The 6,987-nt window shown below is 43.0% G+C and overlaps 1 long non-coding RNA gene across 1 annotated transcript; it reads left to right on the top strand.

The window, feature by feature from the left end:
- The first annotated feature begins 2,350 nt into the window (after window positions 1–2,350).
- Window positions 2,351–5,921, top strand: LOC106614003 (uncharacterized). The gene is made up of 3 exons (XR_001330594.2): window positions 2,351–2,575; window positions 5,380–5,439; window positions 5,784–5,921. It is a non-coding gene; the product is annotated as an uncharacterized lncRNA (long non-coding RNA).
- Window positions 5,922–6,987: the final 1,066 nt, after the last annotated feature.

Below are 6,987 nucleotides of genomic sequence, written 5' to 3' on the forward strand. Positions count from 1 at the left end.
GTAAACTTCTGACCCACTGGAATTGTGATACAGTGAATTATAAGTGAAATAATCTGTCGGTATGTCACACCCTGACCTTAGAGAGCCGTGTTTTGTCTCTATTTGGTTAGGTCAGGGTGTGGGGTGGGCATTCTATGCATTCTATTTCTTTGTTTTGGCTGAGTATGGTTTCCAATCAGAGGCAGTTGTCTCTGATTGGGAATCATACTTAGGCAGCCTTTTCCCACCTGTGTTTGTGGGTAGTTGTTTTCTGTTTTGTATTTTGTACCTGATGGAACTGTTGGCTTTTCGTTTTGTTATTTATGTTTGTGTGTTTTCTTTGTTTAATAAATCATGAGCACTTACCTCGCTGCGCTTTGGTCCACTTCTTCATGGCCCACTTCTTCATTAAAATATGATGATTTTTGAAACACGCTTTGTCGTCTCCGTGCGTTCTGCGCCTATACTGTGGGTCTCCCATCCTCCTCAATTTTTCAAGTCACCAGCCTCCACTGGTAGACACGTGCATGTCCTGTACTGTAGGCATCATCTCACTGTTAGGTAACTAAGGCGTGTAAAGACATGCTTTGCTTAACACAGGCAATGCTTCATCCCATGTGCCACAGTCATGAAGCATTTTCTTTGTGGTCAAATGCAGGTATGCAGCCTTTCCAAGTTTCTGCATCATGGCAAAAGAGTGGAATTGTTTTGACAAGAATGTATGGAGTGAGTTTCAGCCCGATTCACACGCCAGACAGCTTTGAGTTTAGGGGTAATCATAATAAGGTGTGATAACTTTACAATGTCTTTGTACTGTAAACATACCAGTGTCTGTGTGAGTGAAGAGTTTTGACTGAGATTCTCTCTGGAAATGCATCAGGGTTCATTCCTCAAAGGAAGTACTTCTATCAAAGACCAAAGGGACAAAGGGAGGGCCACAAGGCCCTAAAAGTTTATGGCCCTCACAAATAGTCTGCTGGGTCAAAGTAACTGACATTTGGAGAGCATGTGGCCATGACATTGTTGCTTGTGTTTATATATATACCATTAAATAATCGTTCAATGAATCATTAGAAAATAGGGGAAACTGTCAGAAATCTAAATGATTGAAAAGCTATTAGGGATAGAAGATACTACTAAGAAGAACGATCACTGAAGTGTTAAGAACTATTCCAGGACTGATGATCTACCACAGATATGCACCATAATCTTGAGCAGCAACTGAATTCGATCTATCCCATACAAAGGTGAATGGGTACACCTTCCATTTACATTGGCCCTGATAGTCCTTTGATGAATGATGCTTGATTAATCTATCGCTCAATGTGATAGATTAATGTCTTCATGTCTTCATATTACTCACCCATAAACCAGATCTCTGCGAGATCCATCACCAACACTGCTCTGAGAAATGAGAACCAGAGAAGGACCAGCCACTGAACAAATACTGTAGGGGACAGAGAGAGCATCAGAACAACAGCAGTGGGGCAGATGTGGAGGCTGGACAGTAGCCAATACAAGCTCACTATACTTTCCTATTCATCCCTTCATCTCCACACAGCCAAACAGGGAGAGAGCTGGGGAGAGACCAAAATGGAAAGAGGGATCAGATAGATGGGGTAGAAAGAGAGAGAGAGAGAGAGAGAGAGAGAGAGAGAGAGAGGAAGAGGAAGAGGAAGAGAAAAGAGGGGAGGGATAGAGGGATAAGAGAGGGTAGAGAGAGAGAGAGAGAGAGAGAGAGAGAGAGAGAGAAGAGGGGAGGGATAGAGGGATCAGAGCATAGAGAGAGAGAGAGAGGGAGAGAGAAGAGGGGAGGGATAGAGGGATAAGAGAGGGTAGAGAGAGAGAGAAAGAGGGGAGGGATAGCGGGATCAGAGGATAGAGAGAGGGAGAGAGGGAGAGAGGGAGAGAGAGAGAGAGAGAGGAGGAGGGATAGAGGGATCAGAGACGGTAGAGGGAGAGAGATACATTGAGGGGTTACTAAAGATTCCCTGTTTCTTCATCCCAGAACATCCTCCTAAGCTCACAGCTTCATGCAGTTGTGACTGCTTATTCACAGATCAGTCCATCATACTACAACCTATGCTGAAAAAGTGAAGCTCATGAAATGAGGAATGATTCTATTATACAAACATCTTTCTTCCAGAATGTACCACCTTGAATAGACTATTATCTTTTGACATTTTAGTGGAAACAAGAACTTGCTCTTCAAACCTTCCATAACAATCTATATTTAACAAACTCGCAGATGGTTGGAATAAGATCCAGCTTGAGGATCCTTTTTTTCTGTGTGAGGAAGAAGTCGAGATGTGCCATTTTCCAAGAGTTCCACGTGAGATGAGACATTGACTTTTGACAGGTGTTTGTTTGAATATCAAACAGACCGATGGAGGCCTACAGATGGCCAACAGATTGCATTCCAGACTGGGCCTTCATTCTAGGACTGGCCAGTGGGGGAGCAGAGAGAGTAGTCTCGTCTCGATGGCTCTCTGGGGCTCTGGACGTAAAAACCTCTCATCATCACCATCATCCTCAGACAGAGGCTGTGTCAGGCACCTGAGACCATGTTTTTCCATCAGCGCTGAGCAGGGATCAGGTCAGTGTCCATCATACGGTACCTACTGTACCTCCACCTCTAGCACTGCTCCGCTGGACGTCTAGCTGCAAAGGGTTGCCTGGAAACCTGGAGACTGTTGATGACCGCTGATTGTTTTCAAATGGAAACAAGGCATTGCGAAAATATGTAGTTTATTTCCTTAGGAAAGAGACGGATTGTGTCATAAACTTGGATTGTGTCCTAAAATTATAATCAAGAAAGTGTATATGTGAGGTTGGAGTATAACTGACTACCATCATGACAGTAGACGATACAAAATAAACCAGACTTCAGAAATAATTCAGTCCGACAATGACTTGTCCTATAATGCCACATAACAGAACAGAGATAAGATGTATTAAGTACTGTTGTTATTTCTTTAATGGAGGGACTATCATCCAGAGTATAGCTTTCCTTTGAACGATGCTAACCTAACTCCGACCCAGCTTGACCTCTGACCTGTGGCTTTGAGCTTTATCTGACCAAATTATCTGACCAGTTGGTCCAGAGAAAGTGCCCTCAGCTCGAGACGCTTCTCTGTTTTATCTCTGTTGTTGTGTGGTATTAGGTAACCAAACACTAAATCACCAGCTTGTTAGCATTTGGTAACAACAAAGCTAAAGAAGGGTTTTTGTTTCAGGTGTTTGGTATTGCAGTTTATTTTAATTGGGACTGTTATGGGTAAACATCAAAGACTTACAGTCAAGTAAATGAATCTATGCATTATTTCTAGGATATTAAAATAAGGAAACAAAACATTCTAGGGGATCATGATCTAGGTATCATTAGTGAGGAAAGTGTTAAAGGGAAATTTCAGTCAAAAACGCATTATCATGATTATGTGGCCGGTGACACTTTGGTTTTTGAAAATCCAATATCTTGAAAACTTCACTGCTGACATGCAAAACATTATTGGACTGTATCAACAGTGGACTAATGAAAAGAATACCAAAATATAGTTTGAGTGAAATATACCTTTAACACCTGGGGAGAGGAGAGATATAGTGCTCCTATATGTGTCTAAATGTTCCACAGCCCAGGCTCTGGCCAGCTGGCTGGTTGGCTGGCTGTCTGTCTAGAGAGGTGCAGCCCAGTCCGGTGAGTCATTGGGTAGTGGGCGCAGGCTGCCAGCAGGTCCATGTGGCGTGATAGTGTGGCAGGCAGTGGACCTAGGGAGTGGGTGAGGCCTGAACACACATCCAGACACTGGCCAGCACAGCAGACGGCCCATGAGAGAGCACAGCCAATGTCAACAGGCCCAGGCCACAACCTCAAGCCCCTGGGCCCTAGCCCACGCTCCCATCACCTCAGCCCAAGACAGATACAGCCAACACGGGGAGTGAGCTCTGCACAGTGGGGTCTGTATCGAGGATACAGCAGAGGCAAGGTGCATGCTGCTTCTGTGGGGAGGCAGAGAAAACACTGGGCAGGACACTAACTCTCATGGGTCTCTGGGTAAGAGTAGTCTTGAAAGCCAGACTCTTTCAAATAGAGAAGCTTTAAGAGAAGTTGAATCTGAATTTGCATGCATAGCTTAAGCTAAGCATAGTGCATGTCCTCTGTGTCAGAAACTCTTTGAGGAACTGAACAAGCAGAATAAATGCGAGAAGGGAAAATAAATCCCCCCTCGGTTCCATTTTTCGTAAGATGGAGAGAAGTTTTTGAAAGGCAATCCAAAAGCATCTGCACTCTTAAAAGTCAACACAACTTACACCAGATGTGCGTTTGGCTCCAGGGCCAAGTCTTCACCGGCAGCCAGGCTTCTCTCTTTCCCTGGGGGTGGCAGCATACATAATGGCATAACTGTTTCATGCAACAGGTAGCCTCATAGCCTTTTCCCATCGCTCCACTGGGAGGGCCAGAGGGAGGTAAGAGCTAGTCAGTCTGAGGAAATACTCTCCCTGTGAAGAACAAACCCAGAGAGAAAGACAGAGAGGAGAAAGAGAGGAGCTTCAACCCTGCAAGCTCCATTGTGACTGTCCCCTCATGCTGTTTTACAGTAACAATGACTTGCAGATTCAACTATGGACTACACCTCTCCTCCCCCGCCCCACCCTCACCCCGTCCCACCCTCACCCCGTGCTCGACCCCAACTCCAGCTGAGATAGAATGGAAGGTTATTTTTCTTAACCCCATTACAAGACAATAGAACTCCCAGGGAAAGGATAGGGGGCCAAATGTGTATTTTAATTCAGAAAAGATTGCCAAAGGGGATAGCCGGGCTAGGAATGCTTGACTCCCATCCCTCAAAGACCAAGGGGGGTCTTGAGGTAGTCAAGCAGAACTGTAAGGATTACTGGATTTTTACAAGGAGGCTTTTCATTTTATTCAGGAGAAGCTAAAGAAGCTTCCATGAGGTTTCCAGACTTTTTACCAGCCATGAATTGTTGTGAACTCTGACTTTACAAGGAATTATCTTTCGACATGCTGAAATGATGACTGAAATCGGAGAAACTGTTTAAATGCAACATGGAGGGGAATGTTGTTCCCCTGATGCTTCAATCTAGGGTCATGTCAGACATTGGCAAAAGTACTATCAAAATAGTTGGGCCAGGTACTTTCCTAGTTGCAAGTAAACCACAATATCCAGAATTCATAGTGATTTCAGGACGTAATACCGCTACATTTGTTTAATTAAACCAAAATCTATCTAGCTAGCTTTCATAATAGGCTGGCTAGACATTCCAAAGAATATCAATGTAATTAGCCGGCAGCTATCTGGCGATGTGATTTGTAACTTTGTCAGCTAAAGTTAGCTAACTACCGCAGAGGCTAATGTGACTAACGATATGTGTTCTATTTAGAGTTTGATCCCATCAATATCTGCAGTGGCATCAACATCAAGCTCAGCACCAGGAACTAGTGTAAGTCACCTGGAATCGTACAAAATCTACTAAATCATTCCACGACTCCATGATGAGCAAATAAATATACTGGAGCTAGGCATAAACATGGTCTGTGTCTTGTTGTCATAGTTGGTGTGTTTTACAATGAGGCTACAACTTCTACTGTAGTTCTCTCTGTATCATGGAGCTTAGTTGATTGTTCATGCAAGGCTTGAAGTCTAAATTGGAGAAAAATAGGTATTAGTAATGAGGGGATGGTGTGGGTGACTGACTGGGTGGCTATAGTACCTTGTTTAAGTGTGTAATGATAGGGGCAAAGTAGTAAAATGTCAGCTAATAACTGACTACTGTGTGTCCTACAGACCAATCCTGCTGCTGATGACGATGACCTGGACACCAGCTTTAGTAGTACAGAGCCTGTAGACCCATTGAATGAAAGCTTTCAGCATGGAATAAGCCCAATCTCAACATCACCTGACGTGGATACAAGCCATGACAGCCAAAGGTATTTATGAAAGCACAATACTCTCTTGAGAAAACAAAATCACCCATACAGTAAACTGTCTACAAGACAAGTGCTCCTCAAACCTTTCACAACCTTGCAGTCTTGCACCCTTGGCATGGGGAGAGGGGCTGTTAGTATACTATTATAGGGGTGAATATATTTTATTTGACATACATGATTTGTTGATAACTAGTAAATAGTAGCCTACAGCAAAATGTGCTTAAATCATTTCTAACTTAACAATTTCTGCTAGTTAGTTTTTGCTACCATGTGGGTTTTAGCTTGCTTGAGCCTGCTAACTGAGGAGTGTTAATTCACCTGTTTCCATACATGTTGCATTTTAAAACATTTATCTTACAAAGGAGTTGTTTAATCTAACTGCTTAACTATTTATCTGTACATGGAATTACTTTTTTTTACAAATTTTTTCTAATCTTTACAGGAAAATGCCACGGGCACTATCTGATGTGTGGAGACATTTCACTGCAGCTAATGTAGAAGGAAAGGCTGTGTACATTTGCAAATACTGTGCCAAATCATGTGTGAAGAATGCAACAAAGATGCAGAATCATCTGGCCAAGTGCATAAAGTTCCTTCAGCGTTCACAACAAGCAACCTCTGACAAAAGTCCCTCTACTTCTATTCGAGGTCAAATCAGACACCTTATCGATTGCAACAGCTGGAATCAGAAGTTTTTTGACTCAACGGAGGAACGTAGTCAGAGAAATGCTGATGAATGTCTTGCTCGAGCTGTGTATGCAACTGGTTCACCTCTGATGCTCACAGGCAATGTGTATTGGAAGAAATTTCTGAATGTTCTTTGCCCAGCATACACCCCTCCAACCAGACATGCTTTATCTACTAATTTGCTGGATGCAGAGTTCAACAGAAGAGTCAACTCATTTAATTAAAGTTCAATTCATAACTAAATAGTTTTTTTTATTTCTATTGTAAGGATTTAATAATTTGCAATTATGTCTACTTATCAAGGCACAAGGCGAGACCCAGATGCAGACACAGGAGGCAGATGGTTGGAGTCTTACAATGTTTATTAATCCAAA

Source organism: Salmo salar, chromosome ssa10, assembly GCF_905237065.1.
Source record: "Salmo salar chromosome ssa10, Ssal_v3.1, whole genome shotgun sequence".
In the NCBI taxonomy this organism is placed as follows: Eukaryota; Metazoa; Chordata; class Actinopteri; order Salmoniformes; family Salmonidae; genus Salmo; species Salmo salar.